The sequence below is a fragment of the Corvus cornix genome, chromosome 2, assembly GCF_000738735.6.
Source record: "Corvus cornix cornix isolate S_Up_H32 chromosome 2, ASM73873v5, whole genome shotgun sequence".
Classification (NCBI taxonomy): domain Eukaryota; kingdom Metazoa; phylum Chordata; class Aves; order Passeriformes; family Corvidae; genus Corvus; species Corvus cornix.
In genome coordinates this window covers 105,945,845-105,967,738 of record NC_046333.1, presented here as the reverse complement: position 1 = coordinate 105,967,738, position 21,894 = coordinate 105,945,845, and the positions used below count along the sequence as shown (strand labels likewise).

The 21,894-nt window shown below is 38.9% G+C and overlaps 1 protein-coding gene across 8 annotated transcripts in view; it reads right to left on the bottom strand.

Annotated features, from left to right (window-relative positions):
* Positions 1-21,894, bottom strand: part of GREB1L (GREB1 like retinoic acid receptor coactivator) — a 133,331-nt gene that overhangs the window by 64,312 nt on the left and 47,125 nt on the right. For all 8 annotated transcript variants that reach the window (XM_039569932.1, XM_039569950.1, XM_039569955.1 and 5 more), the window contains exon 2: positions 13,735-13,838. The gene's annotated coding sequence lies outside the window, so the exon portion shown is untranslated. The remainder of the gene's footprint in view (positions 1-13,734; positions 13,839-21,894) is intronic.

Genomic DNA, 21,894 nt, shown 5'->3' with positions numbered 1-21,894 from the left:
GAAGACACTTTGGCCAAGAAGATACGCTGGCATTTTCAAAACCTACAGTTCCACTCCTGCTTTATCACTGGGTTGCTCAAGGTCCTCAGGGCCACCTGTTAAAGGGCAATAATCACAACAGCCGCTTCCAGCAATGTTTGAGGTCTGCTGGTGTAGACAAATATCTAAGAGCTAATTATTACTACACTACTGGATACATGGCGTGAAACAAATCAAATTACTCACCTCTAACCTGGGAGAGAGGGTCAGTTCCCTGTTCAGAGACTTCATGCAGCTGTGGGAAAATAATTCCCCATCTCTGACTATCAGACTGGCTTTTAATAAATTTTGTGGCAACTACACTTCCCTACCCCAACCAGAGACAATACCAGATAAAAAACCATTAACATGACAAATTCTGCTATTTCAGCAGTAAAATACTTCAGATAAGTAGATCCTCTTTTCCTTTCCTTAAGTTTTCATTAAATGTGGAAATGGTAGGGAGTACAAACACACAATTACAAAGTGTGTTAGGGAAAAAGTTACACTGAAGCAGTATTAAGGTGGCAGCACACTAAAGACTGTCAGGTGCCTTTGAAAAAAAAAGAACTGATGAAAATCAGCTAAGTGACAGAAATACTGATTTTACTGAAATCCATAAATATACTTCCATAAATATAAGCAAAATCATGACAGACTATTATTGAATTTCATATAATAAAATTTAATTTCTCTGCTATTTATGTCAGTTATGATGTGCTTAAGGTAAGATTTCAGGAATGTATTCAAATAAAAAGACTTTAGTTAAAATACCATAACGAAAATGACGCAATCTTCATGAATCAGAAAATTTGTAATTCCCACAGCACAACGTCTGCCTGAAGTCTGTTCATTCTCCATGTTTTCTACAGCCTACATGTTGTATATAATCTATGACAACTCTTTTAGTTTTGATGGGAAGCTATTAATAAAACACAGTATGCACACAGCAAAAGTGCTGGCAAACCAAGGCTATTTGATTTGCTTCCCTGGCATCTATACAAGGAGACTTGCCTGTCGATGGGGATTGTCATGGATTTACCTGAGAAAGCTGGTTAATGTTACCAGAGGATGTTTCTAGTTTGCCAAGAGAAAACAAGATTGTTGGAAATGCCAAGTAAAGCAAAGCTCAGGAAGCACAGCTTGTGTGAGCTCTGGTCCCTGCAGCGTGGAAGCAGAGCAGGAGGAAGGCTCGTCAGGGATGTGCTTGTGCAACATCGGGCAGGCAGAGGTATCAGAGGGCGGAGTGGCTGCGGGTCCTGCTGGGCTGCAGCAGAGGAAGCTGGGAGCCCTGGAGAACAGCATGGGGCAGCTGATTTCCTAACACTGCCTGAGGCCATTAGGGCAGCTGGGCCTCATCTGGAGTTCAACAGAGCAGGGGAGGGGAGAGCAGGGGCCTTTCCTTCTGCAGGGAGAGGAGGTGGCAAGACCCTCCTGCAGTGAGCTACTGCCCAGATCAGGTTATGCCATCTTGATCCATCCTTCTCAAAAGCCAGGAGCACCAATTCAAGGTAGTAACTCCTCAGTGTTTCTGCATTTGATTCTACCCCTAGGTGCCTGGTGCAATTAGGAAGTGGTTAATTTTCCTCTTCTCAGGGTAAAAGGGAGGCAGCCCCCAGCAAGCACACCTCAGCAGCAGCAGAGGAGACAGCAAAATGTGCTTTAAATGGGCTCAGATGTGCTGAGAGGGCTTGAGGAGGTAGCAGAGCCTGGAGGAAAAATAAATTGATGGAATTTAAAGGGAGGCAAAAAAAAAAAAAAAGAGGAAAACCAATTTCTCTTATTAAGACATGTATCTGCCATATCTGCACTTAAATGTGACCAAAGCCAATGATTTAACATGACTAAATTAATGTTCATTGTTAAAAAAGTTACCCAAAAAATATGTCTATCCAATATTCCTATATGAGGTCATTTGGTAAAAATAAAACAAACAAACCAACCCCTCTTACTATAGTGAAATTAAGACAAGGTTTTCTTAAAATTCTGCCCATCTGATGCATCAGTGAGCTCGGAAGGATGTGAGAAAGACCTTCCATTCTTGAGTTCATTTGAGCTGATCTGACACAGTGACTGAGAGAAAACAGAGCTGGACTTGACTCAGGAGCTCCTCCCCGATCTCACAAACCTGGTTTTATGCTGCCAACACTGGCACATCGGGGTTCACCCTCGTGTCCATTGTCCCATATCCAGCAACACTGCACGGAACTCTGCTGTATGCACCTAGAGGTTTCTAATGGGCAGGAGGTTTGATGTGAGGGTAAATAATTATTTCCATATCCACATGCACACTAATTGTAGCTAGCTCAGCACAGAGCTGCTCAGATTCCCAGCAATGAGCAATCTGCACATCTCTAATTCATTATTCCAGCCCTCAGCTTTCCTTTTACCTGCACCACCCGATGGATACCAGTGTAATTCTTAAGTTGCCTACTTCTCTTGACAACCTTTTGAGGTCTGTTTTGGATTGAACCCTACAGAAAGTTATTATGTGCAAAGGGTATATGTATTTAGCTGCTATACCTTTTCCTTCCCCACCATCCTACCAAGGAAGGAGGTTCAATTTGGCAACAGTCATTCTAAGGCTTCCCCTCTACCTCAATAACTTTCCTGCTGTACACAGACAAATTTTATTTAATTTCCTTAAAACTTACTGTGGGGCTTAGAAGACATTATCAGAATTGAGTCATTTCAAAATTAAATCTGAAAGAAACCATGAAATAATAGGGGAATTTCCTAAAATTTAGATTACTTGCATCTCCAGGTGCTATCACTCCCAGCATTCTCTGAAAAGATTCAGGTACTAAGGCACCACCACACATCTCCATTGCTGCTGTGCTTCCTCAAAGCAAGTTTCCTAAACCCACTTCAAGTCTTCTTTGCAGTGGCCCATCACTGAACTAGAAGATTAACCACGAGGTTTGCTGGAGTGAGAACTGCCTTACGACAGAGCTGGAAGGAGGCTCTCACATTTCAATCTGTCTTCTTACAAAGACACATGAACAAGGCAATTGTGAAATTCCTCTAACCTGACCACAGGTAAAGGAGGATTATTGCCATAGCTCTTAATAAAACAATTAATGGGCATTCATTTTGGAAAGCAAAACTACAATTACCATGAGCTTCTATCAAAGCAGACAGAAATGGAAATAACAAATGCAAAATTTAGAGAGGATTGATTTTAACACTGCATCACTTAACTGTGTGGTGAAGGACTCAGGGAAATTCTAATCACTCTTTCAAACCCAGAAGCTAAACTTACAAGAAAACCTTGTCAATTCAAGCAAATAATGTTCCATGTGGTCACCCAGGTTTCAAAAGATCTGTGCAGAAACATGACATTGGATGTTTGAAAAGAACCAGAGCCTAGGTCCAACAGTGTGTAAGTACAGTAAAAACTACCCACTTTTAGTTAGGAAAAAAGGTGACTATGCTCCTTTACATTGAAAAAAAAAAGAAGAAAAAGTCACTTCTGAAAAGTGGATCGTTACTCAATAACTCTTGGGAGCCAGAACTGCACATTGAGTTGAAGGCTCTGCTAGTAAAAATATAATCAGATCATTCAGTACACCAGATACCACATATCTGGCCTCCAGGTGGGTCATGACCCCAGAGACTTTAAAGGAGAGGAACCGAACTGGAGGATGAGGGAGGGGGTGAGTGTTGTTGTTATGGCTTAAAGCAATTTCACAATTACCTGATAGTGAATGATGAATCTGATGCAAACACCCTCCATTAAGTCAGCTCTATCAAGTCCTTACTTTGTGTTTAACCTAATAATGTAATTGTGTTCTCCAAAACACATAATCTGGTTTCTGATCTGGCCTAACCCCACAGAAAACTGTCTCTTCAAAGGAAAAGAAAGCAAGTTCCTCCACAAAGGCATTGCCAGGCCCAGCACAGCTTCTGTATCTCAAAGGGTTATCTCAGGCAAAGAGAGACCAGGCATCTATTTATGCTGCAGAATAACTGAACCGGTTGTTTCAGGTACAGCTCCTGGTTTTGATTGTTTACATCATTCTTAGTCATGTTCTGTGAGTATTATTTTTTCCCATTAGAGCACCACTAGGATCTATGAACATGCATACAGCAGAAAGGATGTCAATTAATAATGGCAGTAACAAAAATAAACACTAATTGAAAGTGCAGTCTTCAAAGTCAAAAGTCTATACACAGTATCAACCATAGCATTCAGTGGGGAAGACTTATGAGTGACTCAAAACAAGACTGTAAGGTGGAGTAGAAGCCTTACTTCATAAACACTGTAAGATCCCTTTTTTCCCCCTCACAGTCTTTTCAACATCTTGAGACTCTCACCCTGTTTTGTCTTCACTAGGGATATTCAAACTCAACTGCAAAAGAGCTTACAATCTTGTGTAGCAAGTGACAAGTCATTCACAACACCTTTCAAGAAAAATGAATTAGTTTGGATTTACCTTATTTACAGTGAAGTTTCCTCTCATCTTTTTCATTTTATTTTGAAGAAAATATTGTTTGCATCCAATACCATTGAGAGTCTCATCTTTCAGTCTAATGTTGCCACTACATTGTAATGTGTAAGAGTAATGGGAAAGATCAAGAACACTTTTTTTTTTCCTGACAAGGTTCTTTCTCTTATTGCTCAATTATTGGTATCTGTACTTGGAGTATTGCATAAGATTATCTGGGATTTGGACAATTCCTTGGACAGAGACAGAAAAATGCATACACTACAGAGCCACATGCAGGATGGTGGAACAGGGCAGCTGTTTCCCCACAACACCGAACAGAAAGCAAATCACAAGTGGTCTTAATATGGAGGCTGCTATGCCCTTACTTCTCCATGCCTTCCACCCCAAGACTATTCCTACAGTCCTCAGGAACAGCTCATAAAAACAATGAATATACTAAAGGTAAAAGTAACACCTGGATGCAGGATGCTGTTACTAAGTTGAACTTACATGCATGAAGCTACCAACTTCAAATCACCCCCAAATGCTGCAAAAATTAAGCCTGAATTGCATTTTCAGAAATTTGGTGACCTGGGAGTTTTCAGCTTCACAGAATAAACCAGCAGTGATGTAACACTGAGGCTGGCAAAGGAAAACCACCAAGAAATAGCAAGTGAAACACCATCTCTTTTACCTAAAGTTTGAAATGCCTCTTCAGCCCTTTTTAACGGTGTTATCCACTGAGCTGTACACACAAAGAGCAGTTTATGACCACAATCAAACACAGAATACACTGAGAGGCACAATGGTGCAGAAGTCCCTGCAAGCTGAGCTCAAGTCAAGTTTTACAAAATGGCAGCTCAGCACTTTTCAGTTACAAGTTCAGCACTTGTGTTTATTGCCTAACACTACACATTTTCCTTCATCTTTCAAATGTTCTGACAATACTTTCCCAGAATCTTTAGATGCAATCTTTTTCTAAGCCTGAAGTTCTAAACCACTATTTTACAGTTAAGTCTTTGTAGTTGGAATCAAGCTACGTAAACCCAACAACAGTCAGTTCTTCTTACTCCCCAACGATAGTGGAAGTCATTTTGCAAGATTTCTGCACATGAAGCTTTGTGACAACAACTGTACAGGCCTTGCACTGGCTTTACTTTTCTCCAGGTTACGGCTCTCACACAGGAAAAAAAATGCTGCATTCTAGAGAGGTTAAACTCTTAAAACACAGTGAGAGAAAAACTGGTGCAGACAGCGCACCAACACATTCCTCTAGTGAGGACTGAGGTGATTTAAGATTAAGCATGTTCCAAGCTTCATTTGATGCCATTTCCTCAGAAAACAGATGCAATAAGCAGATGAAGGAAAACATATAAAAGCTTTCATGAGTTAGTTATGTTGATTTAGCCTACTCTAACTGCAAAGCTTTTGGAGTCTTTTCAAATGAAGTTATGAAATGAGCAGATAAGTTACTGTGAAGGTTTTGTAGGGTTTTCTAAATAAATTTGTAGAAGATGGAGCAAATCCTTTTATGCTGTGGGAATCTTTCACAGTATACATGGGAAAAGGAACATTACTATGCACCCTTAACAGAAGGGATACACTTCTCTTTCAATAGAAAAACCTTCAGGTAGGGAAAAAAACGGTTATCAACCCACAAACATTGCTTTTGGTTTTGAAATTTTGGTGTTGTTAAAAGACTTCATTATTTTAAAGGGAGTATATACTCACACAGTCATTCAGGGATGGCACAAATAAATCACTAAGGAGCGCTTTTGAAAACCTCAGCCTGCTTCCTTAGAACATGCATGCTCATACATAGCTCTCCCCACTTATGCTTTCTGTCCTAAATCAATAGGAGTATTAACCACGTTATTAATGCCAGTGCAGTACAACCAAATCAGTAATGATGCTTAATCCTAGCTGTAAGATCAAGGTACATTTTTGCTGCAAAATTTTGATTTTGCATTTAGTTGCAGACATAATTACAATTTACTCTTCTAAGCACCTGAAATGTTCGCACGGGCAGGCAGTTACGTGTTTGAATCACCTCTGTGCCCAGCAAGATCATGGAGCAGATCCTCCTGGAATCTATGCTAAGGCACATGGAAAATAAGGTGGTTACTGGTGACAGCCAACACGGCTTCACTAAGGATAAATCATGCCTGAAAATTTGGTAATCTTCTACAGTGGGATTAGAGTGGTGGGAAGGGATCCCGTGTGGAGAGACCTCACAGGCTTGAGAGGTGGTCCCATGAAAACTGCATGAAAGTCCCAACCTGGGTTGGGACAACCCCAGGCATAAATACAGGCTGGATGGAGAATGGATTGAGAGCAGCCCTGAGGAGAAGGACTTGGGGATATTGGTTGCCAAGAAGAATAATGTGACCCAGCAATGTGCACTGGCAGCCCAGAAGGCCAACTGCATCCTGAGCTCCATCCAAAGCAGCGTGGTCAGCAGGCCAAGGGAGGGGATTCTGGCCCTCTACTCTGCTCTGGTGAGACCCCACCTGGAGTGCTGCATCCAGCTCTGGGGTCTCCATCACACTAAGAATGATGTAAACCTGCTGGAGCAGGTCCAGAGGAGAGCCATGAGTTTGATTAGAGGGCTGGAGCACCTCTTCTGTGAGAAAAGGCTGTGAGAGTTGAGGCTGTTCAGCCTGGAGAAGAGAGAGCTCCAGGCAGACCTCCAGTGCCTAGAAGAAAGCTGGAGAGGGACTTTGGACAAGAGCATGGAGTGATAGAACAAGGGAAAATGGCTTTAAACTGAAAGAAGATAGATTTACATCAGGTATTAGGAAGAAATTCTTCACTGTGAGGGTGGTGAGGCACAGGGGTTGGAACTAGATGGTCTTGAAGGTCCCTTCCAGCTCAACCCATTCTATGATTCTATGAATTCATTCAGCTACCACTCTTAATAACACAGCAGATAAAATTAATTTAGTATATGAGCAATTAACAAAATAAGCACAAATTTGTTCCCCAAATAATGAATTCAAAATCAGTAACTGTTCCCAAAGCCAATATATTTTAATTGAAACTTTGTTATTTTTATATACTTTTCATATACATAAGTGTTCAGCCACTCACTGACAACACATATTCTGTTAATACACAGATCTTATTGTAAATTAGCTAACAACTATATTTAGTAATTACCAATTAAAATGAACTATTCAGAAGCATCAGAGACATAAAATCTATTTATGTCGTTTACAATAATCTATGAAGTAAACTATCTTCTCAGATGCACCAGTTAATTTAAAGCTTTGTTTCTCATGAAGATTTAACGTTCATTTCAATAGAACATTGTCTAATATTCCACCATTTAAAAAAATTAATTTCCATAACTGGGAAGCTCAGTGAATGGTCTTTCTAAATAAACACAAGTCTGTGTTTGTCAGCAATATTAATGCTGGTAATTATCACTTACTGCTGACTTTTATGAATTATGTTTTTGTTTGGGGCTTTTTTCCCAGTTGCTTCTATCCTGAGAAATTGAAAGGGAAAGTCACCAATGTTTCAAAAGAGCCATATAACGCCATAAAAAGAAGCAATCACAATGGCATCTCAGCTGGCATTGCATGTGAAAATGAAAGGGATGGTGATCCATCAAGCATTTTAGGACTGGGCACTTGGAAGCTGAGCACTTCACCTACTATCCCAGGCATACTTTGAATGTCTTCTCAATTAAGTTTGTGACCAACGCTTCAATACAACTGGACTAACAAAGACCATCATATAAGGCTAAAGAGATTGAAGTAATTTCCAACCACTGAGTTTGCTCAACTTGTGTTTCATTTTTTTCCTGCAAATTTTCTCTACACCAGTTCTCCTGATCTGCTTTCAGAACTCAGTACTGTAAGAACATGTTCACCTGCCTGGTATTGCCTTCAATAGGACTATGGAGTAGGACTCTGCATCATGGCTTAGCAAACCCTGTATGTAAATTATTGTAAATCCTTAGGCCACTAGGCTGCAAAATTTTAAGTTTATTTATTTATTGTAGGCAGAAGGTACTATTTGTATAGGAACTTATGCTCGACATTTTTAAAGACTGCTCACCAAGATGACATTACTTGATAAGAAAACAGAAAAAAATTTCACTATTAAGATACAGAAAATAGAAGCTAAAATGTAATCCATTCTGACACATCTCAACCTCAGATTGTACAGCATGAGCATTAAAAAGAAAATCCTTGATAAAGATCATTTCAGATACATATAACTACAATAAAAGTATTTTTCTCCATGTTTCTTTCTTTTTTTTAAAGTTTTCTCATGGGAAAGTGATGCTAAATAAGGGAGGCAAAGATATTTTTATTGCCAAGCAACATAAACGAATTGCTATTCATTTTGCAGAGACATTAGTGGTTCTGAAAGTTCTCAGTTCTCAAAACACATACGAACTGACACTAATAAAAATAAAACTTTCTGAATAATAGGCATAATGGCAGTACAGATTACATTGGCTCTTAAAACTTTCCAAACAAAGATGACCCAATTCTTCACAAATATCCACTTAATACTTTCTTTTTCCACAGTATTCATCTTATCTGATGCATGTTCTGGTTTTTGACAGCTACAACACGCTAAAAATAAAGCACTGGAGTAACATTTTGTTGACTTCAACCTTTCCATTGTTGCAAGCAAACTTTTTCCCCCCTAAAGTTGGCTGAGCTGGAGATGTACCATGGCACTTCTTCAAATATGCAACTTGAAAGTAATTTCAGGGTTACCAACTAAAAAAAAAAAAGTCTCTGCAGCCAGAACGTGTCTATGACTCTACAGAGGATAACACCCTGCATCCAAGCGACTCACACATGGCATTTTCCCCTTCTCCTTCACCCGTAAAGTGCATAATTCTGCCAAAAGCACCATCAAGTTTTGTTCCTCTCCATTGCCAGAAAGATTATTAAATGAAACCCTAACACAGATTTCTACATTAAAAAAAAAAATCAAATCAAGAAGAAATAAACTCAGCCTTAAGTAATTAAACTAGCCTTCATTAATGCACTTGGAGAGAAGGTTAGGTAAGTTGTTGGTTCCTCACATCCTCTGAAAAGGACTGTTTTTCTCTCTAGATCCCCATCTGGAAACAGGCAAGCCTGAACAAGAGTCCTCCTTGGTTTTACAAGCTTAGTCATCCCTAAAAAGGAATCAGCAAAGGTGAAAATGAGCCCCTCTCCTTTCACTGAGGGTTGTGTCAAAACGTTTGTCAAGTTCCCTCAGAGCTCATACCTGCACAGCTCTTCCAAAAGTACCATTTTCAAATAAGTCAAAATGATCATGTGTCTGCTCTTTTGAACTCAAAACATGTTTTAGAAAGGAGCAAACAAGATTTTTCTTACCTGAAGCCCCCATGTTGTCACTAGATAGAGAGGCATATCTAGTACTTCTCCAGTCACTTTTAGCCCATGATGCAGAGACAAGAAAAAACCAACACAGCAAACCCAGCTGCTTTCATGGCCATTTCTATGCAAAAAACAATGCACTGAATGGACAAGAAAACCCTCTATTGGGTCAAAACCATAAAAATCAGCTTAAGTCCACAAGTAACATCAATTTAATATCATTCAGACACTTTTTGCAACTTCCCTGCTGCTGGGAAACTGTCCAAATTTCTCATAGATAATTTTAGTGGAAACGAACTTCCAAGTGCAGAGTGCTTTGTAGAGTTCTTCCTTTTCCTTTTCTGCAACATGTTTGTCATGTGTCAAAGCTGACTCTGCTTTCTCCCCTCCCCAGAATACCACAAATTCTTCTGTAAAATAAACAAAGTTCTGTTCAGAATCTCTGAAATTACCAGAGGCCACCCTGATCAAAGCTGCACATCTCTGTTGGTCCATCTGTAATATCCCTGATTTTAGATAGGATGAAAGTTGCAAGAAATGGGCAATCAACAGAACACCACTTGAACACCATATCCAAGGATATAGCTAAAAAAGAAGAGTCTTCACATCCAAGCTACCTTTTCTAGAAACTTAGGAATCTCAAAAGTTATTTGTGGGATAAATGTCCACAAATGACATTTTTATAATGCCATTTAGATCTAAAGAAAAAATCCATCTTTTTCTTTACTCAAAACAGAAATCCAAAAAATCAAATTGCATACTATTAACACTTAATAGGAGAAGGAAACAATTTTCCATTTCTAATGCTTGTATTTTTCTGTGATGCAACTCATCAGCCACTATGATAACTGAGGGGGGGATGGAGGGAGGGCTATATCTTGCAGGAAGAAAAAAATGATAATAAAATATTTGACTTGTTGGAGACATTAGTTGTACTTCTCTACTTTTCTCCCCAAAATCTTAATGATGTTTACAGGCTGGAATTAATTTACCTGCAACATAAACATGCTAGCACAGGCAATCTTGATTCCTAAAGCTCCTATTATGGTTTAACGAGTCAACAACAAAGAAAATTCACAGGTTCTATGCATTCTTGATGGTATGCATATAAAACATCCTGACACTCAAGAAACTAGTGCTCAAAATATTTTTCTGTGACTGGTGCCACAGTAGAATCTAAATACTATGCATAAAATTCTCACTGTGGGCTAAAATCCACTTCAAAAAAATATCAAAAACCCAAATACCTGATAAATAATCAGTTTATAGATACAGAACAAATTTCTCCAGTGGATGAGGAAAAAAAATATAATAACACATCTAAACCTATTTTACATACTCTGAGTAGTTAAATTCTGAAGTTACAAAATTAAGCATTACAGCTCAAATATGTACTCCTCTAAGCAGTTTAATTATACACATACAGCACTTAATTCCATATAGATAGATATGTAAAACATGATAGTTATTGTCTTTAGGGATAAAGCTGAAAATAGACATCTCATTGAATTCCTACAGCAAAAGCCAGGCCAATCTCATTGATAAATAAATCACTTAATCCTTTCTTCATTTGCCATTACCCTATTGCAAAAGCATGAAGCTGAAGCCTAGAAAGTCAAAGCTAAGGCCTGACCTTCCATCTCTATCCTATCTGGCTGCTCCCTTGTGTACCCCTCAAACACATGCCATCATTTCCTGATGAGTTTAGAAGGGGTTATCAGGAGAATTTCAGAACATGTGTCAGTTTTGTGGCAACCTGAATGCTATACAAACATCTTCTGTGTTTAATAGGCAATTTGTATTTAGTAGGTTTATCCATTCCCAACTTTTATTTGTTTAAAGGTGCCTTAACCTTGACATAAATCAATGCTAAACACCTGTAAGGAGGACTTCTGAAGAGTTTAAAAATTAAACTCTACAAAGAGCAATATTTTGCAAGCAGGTTTCTTTTAAAAATAAGCCAAACCAACTTGTCAACTTCTTTGCTCACGTTTTCCTCCCCTTGAAAATTATGCAGTTTATTCTTTTCCACTCTTCTTATGGAGTTCTTCTGAAGATCACCAGGCTAGTCAGTACAAAAACGCCACCACTGCTGGCTCCCAAGTGCGTTTTTCTTCCTAATACAACCATGAGTGTTTGCGTAAGACAGTAGGGCCAACGAGTCAGAGGCCCCGGGTCATGCCTTGCAGCAACCCCCCCTTCCAAAGGAAAACAAAAAGCACTGAACCTTTTCTGCCACATGCCCAGTCCTTCCCCCATCACCTCTGTGGTGAAGACAGCCATTATTACATTTCCTTTTGGGTTATTTACAAGGTCTTGGCTCTGACATTGATTTCTTATCTGTTTCTATGACAAATGTTAAGTGTTAATAAGCTGTCCTTTTAAAGAAAGATAATGCTAAACAAATTACAGGAATTAATTACCCCAAACCTATTCTTTATTTTTTTCTCATGAGCATTGAAACAAGAACCGTAAAAATTACTCAAGACCAGAAAAAAAACCCACACTTTTTTTTCAGCCAATTAGTAAGTGTTAGCAGATTAAAGGAAATTACACTTTAAGACAGGCAGTACCCTGCAAATCTAAAGCAAATTTGTCAGGGAATATAGAATAACCAGGCAGGCACAGCTCCCTAATGAACAGTTTTTTTAAATTATGAGTGAAGATTTATTTTTCACTTTTTCAGCTGTTTTGTTCATGGTTTAAATTTTAGGATAAAAGGTGAAAGTTTCTGAAATCTTTTCAGTTACACAACAATTAAAATGATAAACATTTGGGATCCCGAAGTACACTTCTACTCTAACTGTCCTTTCAGACCTGCATTGACTGCACTATAATAGCTGCCAACATTTGGTAAGGATTAGCCTTTCATTTAGACAAAAGCAAGCATTCCTTAGCTAAATCAGCACTTTTTGCCATCAGACTCATAAAACCTTTTCACAACACAGATTTTCAAGAGAATCCTTTAGGGTTTTAGGATGCTGCTCCTTTTACTAAGTAACAAAATACACCCCAGGGTGTCTCATTGACCGCACTCAGCTGTCCTTTGACCTCTGCAATTGTTTAGCCTAACTTCAGGGCCACAGAATCTGCCTTCCCCCCCCATCAAAAAGGCTAATGTTGCTTCCTCCTAGCACCTGGCGAAGCAAAATCCTAGAGGTTCCCCCCTCTTCCAGATTTATGCCATGTTCCAGATGTTGCCAAAATGTTCCTGCAGGCAGGTTTTGGGAGCCCACAAGCGCCACTCAGAACCTGGGCTGTGGCCATGACCCCCTTGCTCCGCTCAGGGCTGCCCTTGCCCCAGGGATACAACAGGTCATAAAGCAGGAACAGATCTTCAGCCTTCTGGGTACGCTGGCTATTTAAATGCAACAAGAAACTATGTGAGCCCAATATTGTGTACTGAGGCAAGCCTCCCCCCTCTCAGAAGTCAGGAAAAAAAAAGACGTGTGAGAATCTCAGTTGGAAGCACAAATCTATCCCAATCATTACAAAGATCTGCATTCTTCTTCCCATTTGTTTTAAACCCTTTGAGAGGACAAATAAACAAACAAACATTCACCCTCCAAGTGCATAAAACATGTATTTAGCTAGTTGCTTAGGTATTTGCAAAGCCTCTAAGTAAAACAGCAGAAGAAAATTGTTACAGCTTCAAAAGAAGTGTCATTAAATAATGAAGTTGACCTCACTGTGGGTATATAAGAAAAAAATGGCAGGACAAATCAGCCCTCCGTTGAAGGCTTTTTGATTATATGAACTGGATTTCACGATTTTTTTTTTTAAGAACTTGGACATTTTACACACCTGAAGCAAAAATAAAATCATTATTTACAGTCCACACTGCTCCTAAAATGCAGTCAATGGAAATGAAAGCAGAGATGCTGATCACAAACATACAATCTATTGTCTACTAGGAAAGGCAAGTACGGTACCTTCTCAGATTCCTTTTAACCTATTTGAAATGCAGTCATGATTAAAGGATGCAGCTAAGAGTTTGTGAAGCCTTGCTGCAAAGTTGTTTAAAACTCCTTTACACCTGAAAAATAAAAAGGGAGAAAAAAATTAGAATTACTCATGCCAGAATATAGTTTAAAACAAGTCAAAAAACCCTTCCTGTGGAAACCTGGTCTAGGGTGAAAACTGAACTGGGGTGCAAAAAGGAGGGCCAATGACTTTAAAAAGTACATTTTTCTTTAGAGGAATACTTGGTTGAAAGTGCTTGGTTGCTTCTCTATATTCTACCAGAAGTACAAACTTAGAATTTGCACTTTTTTGGCACTGAAGTCACTATATGAAAGATTAAGCATTTATCACATTAACATGATAAAATTAACTGTTGCAGAAACATTTAAAAATATTATAAAATAGAAGCAATTATTTTACTACTGGTTTAAAAAGATAGTAGACTAAATGGATGAGCAGTTATCTACCCTGGAGACCAATGTTCAAAATGAAATCAGAATTAGCTGGTTGCTCTCCTATCCGGGTTTCCATGAAAGTATTGAACTGACAACAGTACTAATAGAGATTGCATTTTGTAAGAGAAAATACACCTGAAATACCCCAAGGAATGGCAAAAATGATGTAGCAAGCAAAATAATAACTCCTAAAATACCTAGGGCTGTATAGAACAGTAATAAACATCAGGAAAAGCTTTAAATTAAGTTATCATTGAGTGGACTTTGACAAGACTTTTTTAGGCAGACAAACTGGTTTGGTTTCTCAATAGCAACAGACCATATTTTGCAAAAGATTTAAAGGAATTTTCCCTGTTGCTCACAAATGGGATTTTAAGGCTTAAAGCTGGGACTACAGGCACAGGCCCGCTGTCAAAACCGGAACGCAGCCGTACACCCAGAATTCAAACTCCAGGTTTTAAAATTAAAGGCCTTAAAGCTTCCTGCCCCCTCACCATTTTAAAAATCAGCCTGTTTAAGAGAGCAGCTGTAACCCTCATCTCTGGCTCAGGGAAGGCTTTGGGCAGGATTGTTGTGTTCTGAAGAAAGGCACTAAACAACTCTATTGCCAGGGACCACCGATGCTGCCCGGCACGGCACATCCCCGCCACGCTGGCAGCGGGCCCGGCACAGATGGACAACAGGGACAACGCACAACTCCCGACCAAACTGTAGGGCTCTGCACAGTCTTCAGTGATTGCAGAAAGTCAGTAATCCAATTCCAACAGCTCCTGGCTCTGAAATTGCTATTTTTCAGACACGTGCTGAACATTTCACCTGCTAGTAATGACATTTTTGTATTTTCTTCTAATTACACTCAAAGCTAAGACCTTTGGCCCTAGGCCACAGACCTCTATTCAGGCTGCACACATTCTCTTAAAGGCCCTGAGCCTTTGTTGTCACTCTCGGTCTTTCATCTATTATTTACATCCATTGAGAAGAGAGATACTCCACCATTTGTGAAGCTTTAAAGCTTCTAATCATCTTAATTTCTTCGCCTTTCAACCAGTGCTTCCCCTTATGGACCAATGCCAACAGTGTGACAAAATAATTTTTCAAGCCAAGATCCTCCTGGACCCTTCCCAAACCTTGACACACACTGGGCTGTAAGTGCCTTTTGTCCTTTGCCGGCTGCTTTTGCAAACACAGACCTTTGCTCAGCTTGGGGGTGGGGGGTATGGATCTGCTTGTCAGTGCATTCGAGGGAGTTTTCTTGGGGTTTATGTGTTTTTGCACCACTTTCTCTGTGTTAAAAAGTCTAACTCAATTAGTCCAGCTAAATCAGAGATGCTTTAGAGAACCTTACCTCTTTTAAAAATACTAAGTACCTGCTGAAATACCACCAACTATGCATTTTTAGTTTACACTTTTTTTCCAAAAGCTAAACTGCTGCTATGCTGCTTTGGCTTTTATACTGGTACGTGTCCACTCAGAACCGACAGATTATCATGCAATACTTAAGACACACAAAATATCATTAATATTTCCTGATTACTGGCAGCATGAATTTGCCCTAACCTTATAACACAACGTGACAAAAAAATTTCTTTTCATCTTATGTTTAGGCCATCTCTTTTTTATCCTCTCTTATTTGCAAATGAAGTAGGAAACAAATAAATAGCATTTTTGCCAAGATGCAGAAGATCTCTTCAGAATTCATCAGCCACCAATCTTAATTTCCAAGACCTGTGAGATCTGCTAACATGATCCACATCTTGGCTCTTTCTTCCACTATGGCTTACTTTTGATTTCCAACAGCGCTTCCTTGTTGTCTGTCCCCTCTGAAGACCACCAACCCCCATGTCTTTTCTTATTTTTACCATTTGCTTCAACTAGCAGTTCACTTGAGACTCATCCATCTTACAATGCCTAAAGTGACAGATGCTCTCGGGAATGACCATACTGTTGAGTGAACAAAAGATAACATCACCTCTAGGAACTCGGGGAGAAATACAACTTCAACCCTAAGACATGGTTATCCTGGCAGACACAGCACCATAAACCTCTCTCAAGTGAAAAAAAACCCCAACCAACAACTGTGGGGAAAAGGAATCTAACACAATTAAAAGCCAAAAAGAGTATTCTTTCTATCCTAAGCCGTAGTTAGTGGTGTTGATGGCCTGGTTTTTTTTTTCTTTTTTTCCCCCCTAATAACCCACTGAAGAATTTTGTAAAATTTACCTGTGATAAAATCGAGAGAATAGAGAATGGAGAAATTTCACACAAAAACTGTTTCAGGACCCCTACAGACTTGAATGGATGAAGAAGGCACTTTGGAACAGCTTCAGCAGAAGGTCACACAAGTCCTTTGCCAAAACACAGACATTACCTTGTTAAAATCTACACGTCCTACAGACCAGCTGTTGCTCAGTTAAATTCCACAGGAATTCAGAATCATTGTGCAAGGCTGTGCCCTTGACAAATGCATACTGTAACCAGAGTAAGATTACTTTAATGTCACAGCTGCTTGATAAATCTGCAAGCTGCAAGTAGCAGCCCCCCAGTGTTTTGACATTTGAGCATCCACCACTTAAAAAAAAATTAAATTAGAATGATAGATTTTCCAGCCAACACCCACATATTCAGCAACAGAATGATGTCTATTCCTAAACAAAAATCTGCCCTCTGTGCCTGTAAGACTGAACTAAAAACTGCTGATTTGAAATATACCCAAAATGGAATGGGACTTGCTGAAGAGTCCTGGGCGGCGCTAGAAAATATTACTTTAAAATGGAAAGGTCAGATTAGCTTCTCCCGGTCACATATTTGCAAAAGTGACACCACAAATGCTGAGAATCCCTTCTCTGCAGTGAGATGCAAAGAATTTCCCTGTTTCTCAGTAAAGCTTTAAACAGCATCTAATGTTCAGTTTCCAAACACCACATGAAATAACCATCATTACAGTACACGAGACTGAGAACGTGAGTTTTTACAGACGTAAAGTTAGAGTTGTAAAATAAAAGACCAGGATTGGGGGCTGGAAAACCAAACATCTCCTGTCCAGTGTAAAGTCAGGGAAAAATCACAACATGGACTTCTTAGGACTTACTCATTGATTGTATTTAGCCACATTTATTAATTTGTGATGAGTAATGATTTTAGGTCCCTATTCTCATGTGAAATGTTTCTACTGTGCTCTCACAGCAGACCACATCAAACCACCAGACTGTAAATACAGAAGTAATGTATAAATACACCATTTTAAAATACAGGCCATTTTCCCATAGTATGCCACTTTGCAGTACCATTTTGGACATCCAACACATAGAAATTAAACTAACAACCAGTCTGGTCCTTCCTAAAGAGGATCCCAACTCTGGGCCTCAGCCCACCTTTAGAGTTCCTCTCCCATTCTGAGCCACCGAGTGATCTGACACTGAAATCTTAGATAAAATCCCATTCAGTTGGGAAGAACACTAACAGGGAACTCTACAGAAGACCATTACTGATCCATGACTGAAAAAGTTTTATGCAACACTCTGCTTTCCACCTCAAATCTCAGCAAATGGCAGGGTTCAAGGCATACTGCAACTACCAAGAAAAAAAGCAATGATAAAATTGACTCTAGGAGATGTTCAGGCATATTCTGCCGTGGTATCTGAATCCACTAACTCCACTGTACCATGAGTGTCACCATGTCCAGAACAACTTTCTGAAGCTCCTTCCAACCCAAGTAAATCAAAAAAGCAAATTATAAAGTCTCCACTTAACATCCTCACAGGAAAAAGTCTTGAAAATATATAATGCTTTCACCCAAAATACTTGAAGATCTTGGCATTAGATATGGATGAAAGAGTCGTAAACTGCATCCTGCCTTATAAAATCTGTACTCTGCACTCAAATGGGCATCTTATCAAACAGCCAGCCCTTACACATTTTATCTCCAAATATTTATCACAGTAGAGAGAAGTGTTTATAGTTAATATGCAGTCCATCCTCTGCATGCTGCTGCTTTTAAACAAGACAAAATGTGAAGTCAAAACTACTAGAAAGAGTCCTGAACAAAAACTCTGATATTACGATCATTTTGCTGGAAGAGACAAGGTATAAAATAGATTACTGGAGTCAAACTCCCTATGGAATAGGGCAGGCCAAGGGTACTGATCCAAACAGCAATGAATAGTATCAGAACTGTCAGTATTAAAGTGTTTGATAACTCCAGACTGCATTGAAAATCTCTCATTTAATGAGAGTCACATTTTCCAATTGAAGCTGAACATTTTTAATGCATGTATGTAAAGTCAGTCCTCATTCAACGCAATTTTAACACAGAATGATTGAAATATTGATATTAAACTTACAGGTAACTTCTGTCATTACCATTAAGTTATTGACACTGAAACATGACCTTGAAATGACAGCTTCATTAATGCAAGTTTTACCAGGGAAGGTTTCAAAAAGCCCTGATTAAATTAACTACTTTTAAACACAATAGGATCAATATGTATGCAGAGAATGTACACCCCCATGGCAAGTTCTGCTTGCTTGATTGATCAAAAACAAAAAAATCCTGTGGCTTTCCAGATCTCAGCTGGTGCCAGAAATCCACATAGAAAAAAAAAAATCCATCTAAATGAAACTCTGAAAAGCATTACCCTTCACCAGTCTATTTGCACTTCAAAAACTCCTTAAGTCCTTCAGCTAAACCCCAGGGTTGAACCATCTCAAAAATGAGAGGGGGATGGCCATGATTTATCTTCCTTCTGTGCTCTGGACAGAGCTGTAAAATCTGCCTGCTGGTGTGTCTGTGTGCTACAGGCTTCTTTTCATGAACCTTGGATATTTACTGGTTTTAGAAATAACTGCCCAATTCCTTACTGCCCTTTATCTCCTTCAATCTGACACAAGTACCATTTATAAAGCAAAATTTTGATTTTTGGGTACTGGCATGTAAGCTCATGAAGCTGAATCAGCAAAATGGCCAAGCATCTGAGATCAGAATTTTAAAGGAAAATATAGCAGATCTTATTCATACCTGTAAGGACTGGCTGTTGCCTTAGTGAATTTGTGCTCAGGGATCACTTGTTTAACAATCTAATTTAAGCCTATCCCTTATATTTACCAGTATCAAACACATTTTTAGCAATAAGCTCAAATAATTTTCTGTTTGTAGATAATCAATGTGTTCGGTCACCCAGGATGCATTTTCCAGGCCTCTGTACTTCAAGTTACATTACCAATAGAAGGAAAATGGAGATTTCATGGGTCACAAACTTCTGGGTCACGAGGACCTTCAGTGCTGCTGTCAGCCTGGTAAAACTCAATCGATACACTCTTGCTTTCTATGTCCACTCTTAAAACCCCTGCACCTGAATTACTACAGGGTTTTTTTTCTGAAGCAAAAATACCAGTTCAACAACTTTACTGACATTCTTTGAACAGAATTTAACGCTCTGATATTCAGTTAGTATGTTAAAAACATAAACACACACATATAATTCAAACATAAATCCTACAGCACCAACACCACAGAAGAGCACAAAGCAAGGGCACTGAAACATGTTTGCGTACTTCAACTTTCTAAAGCTTTCTTCTACTCTTAAGACCCAACCCTATAAACGTCGTATCAGTGGCACAACTCTTATCAGTCTAAATTCTTCAGACTTGGGTAAACAGATAGACTTGCTCTCATGGTAAACAACAATAAGAATAGATTCAATATTATCTATTTTTGCATGGAAAGGGCCCATTTATTTCCAAAGTCTTATTCAGATTTTGCTTTTATCACAGATTTTGTATCTTCCATTCTAGAACAACAGAAATGGATGACCTTTTTTTTATGAAAATATAAAAATGTGCGCATCCTGCCACTATAGGTTGAGTCGTAATTAGACTAGAGTGAAGCTTTAAAAACATTGACATTGTGCTTGTTTTTGTTCAAGCCAAATACTGGCCCTAACAAAACTGCAGCACTAATCTGGAAAAAAAAAAAACCAAAAAACAACCAACCCTAATCACTCTATTAATCCCCACTCAAATCCACAAGGATACTTAAGTAAGAGGTTGTGGATATAAGAAGGAATGGCATCTTACTCAGCATCTGACATGCAACTCAGCTTAACTCCTCAGAGTCTGAAACTCTCCTCTGCTCCAGAAAAAGAGTCAAAGATGTTTTAAGAATATATCCTCTTTCGTGTACACAATTTTCATATTCAAAAACCCTCTCCAGTATAACTTTGGTTTTTTGCAAAAACTGTAATAGAATATTATTTGATTATGTCCTTCACTGGCTCAAATTTGTAAGATTGCGCTGAGGGTGTTTATAAACTTGCATCTTCTCCTGGTGTGCTTGCAAAAATTTATGATTCCAGCTGCAGCCTCATTAGCAAAATACTCCAACTTCCCCACATGGGCCAACATTTGCTATTTTAATAGTTAGAGTTTTCATGGAGATAGAAGTTTGTCTCTTTTTACCACATCCCCTATTACCAAGAACAAGCTTTGTATATTATTTATTGTAATAAAGAAGTTTTGAGTATTTGTGTAGCCATCTATTTTTTCCATACTTATTTACAGTTCCTGAGAAAACCCCAAACAGACACACTAGGATTTGGTACGTCTATTTCAAGCAAAGTGAATGTCACCACACTACAGCCAGGTAAACCAACTGTAGAAACTGAAGTCCAAGCAGACAGAAGAAAAATACCATAAAACAGAAAAAAAAATCTGGGAAAACAGAACACCAATAAGAAATACCCTGTGGATTCATTAGCAACCAGGGTGGCAGGCTTTCCTCTAATTCCCTTTAAAAGCCCATGACTACCTGCAGAGCCTGGGAGTGCAAATCACATTAGTGGAGCCACCAGATGACCAAAGAAAGCACTGGAGGCCTGGTGAAACCAGTAAACAAAAGGCAGCATTCCAGCTGAATGCCGCTGCTAGAGTCAGCATTGTAAGATGCTTGGATCTGATAACCCAAAAACCAGATTAGCTGCAGGCAACAAAAGAGTAAAATGAGAAACAAAGGGGTCATTTTGACACATGAAGAAATCATTTCCATTAAACCATCTTGAGTTTACTGTGTAGTTATAAAAACTGCTCCTACTTGAAGTGACATTTGAAGCAATGAAGCTGTAACAGTGCAGTGTCTTGGAAAAGCTCCTGAAATAACACATCCCTGAACGCCATATAATTTAAAGAGGCAAACTGGCCTCTTTGTCTTTGAATTTTTATGACATTTTAAAGGTCTAATAATGATTTTTAAATCTGTTGTACAGATTTCACTTAGAAGACCTAACACGAATGGCTAGCCTGGACAAAAAGAAGATACATTAGTTTTATCTCTATTTAAAAGTCTCCTGCAGAGAATGCACATACCACAATATTCTTGTGTAATTACATTAGAAGGTTGCCTTCTCTCCCCAGTCCCCATCTCCTCACATGAGTGTCTCACTTACTGTCAACACAGGAAAGGGAAGAATCACATTATATTCCTTATCAGACACTTAAAACAGGATTTTTATCCTGAAAAAGCCTAGACACACTATAATCACGAGGACCAAACTGCAAAACTCAAACACAAAAGTCTGTAAGGGAATGTAGACACCAGAGGGAGAGAAGTTAAAGCTTTCCATGCTAAAATTGGAAAGTTTGCCACAACTTTGTCTTATACAATTAAGAATTCTACATACTCAA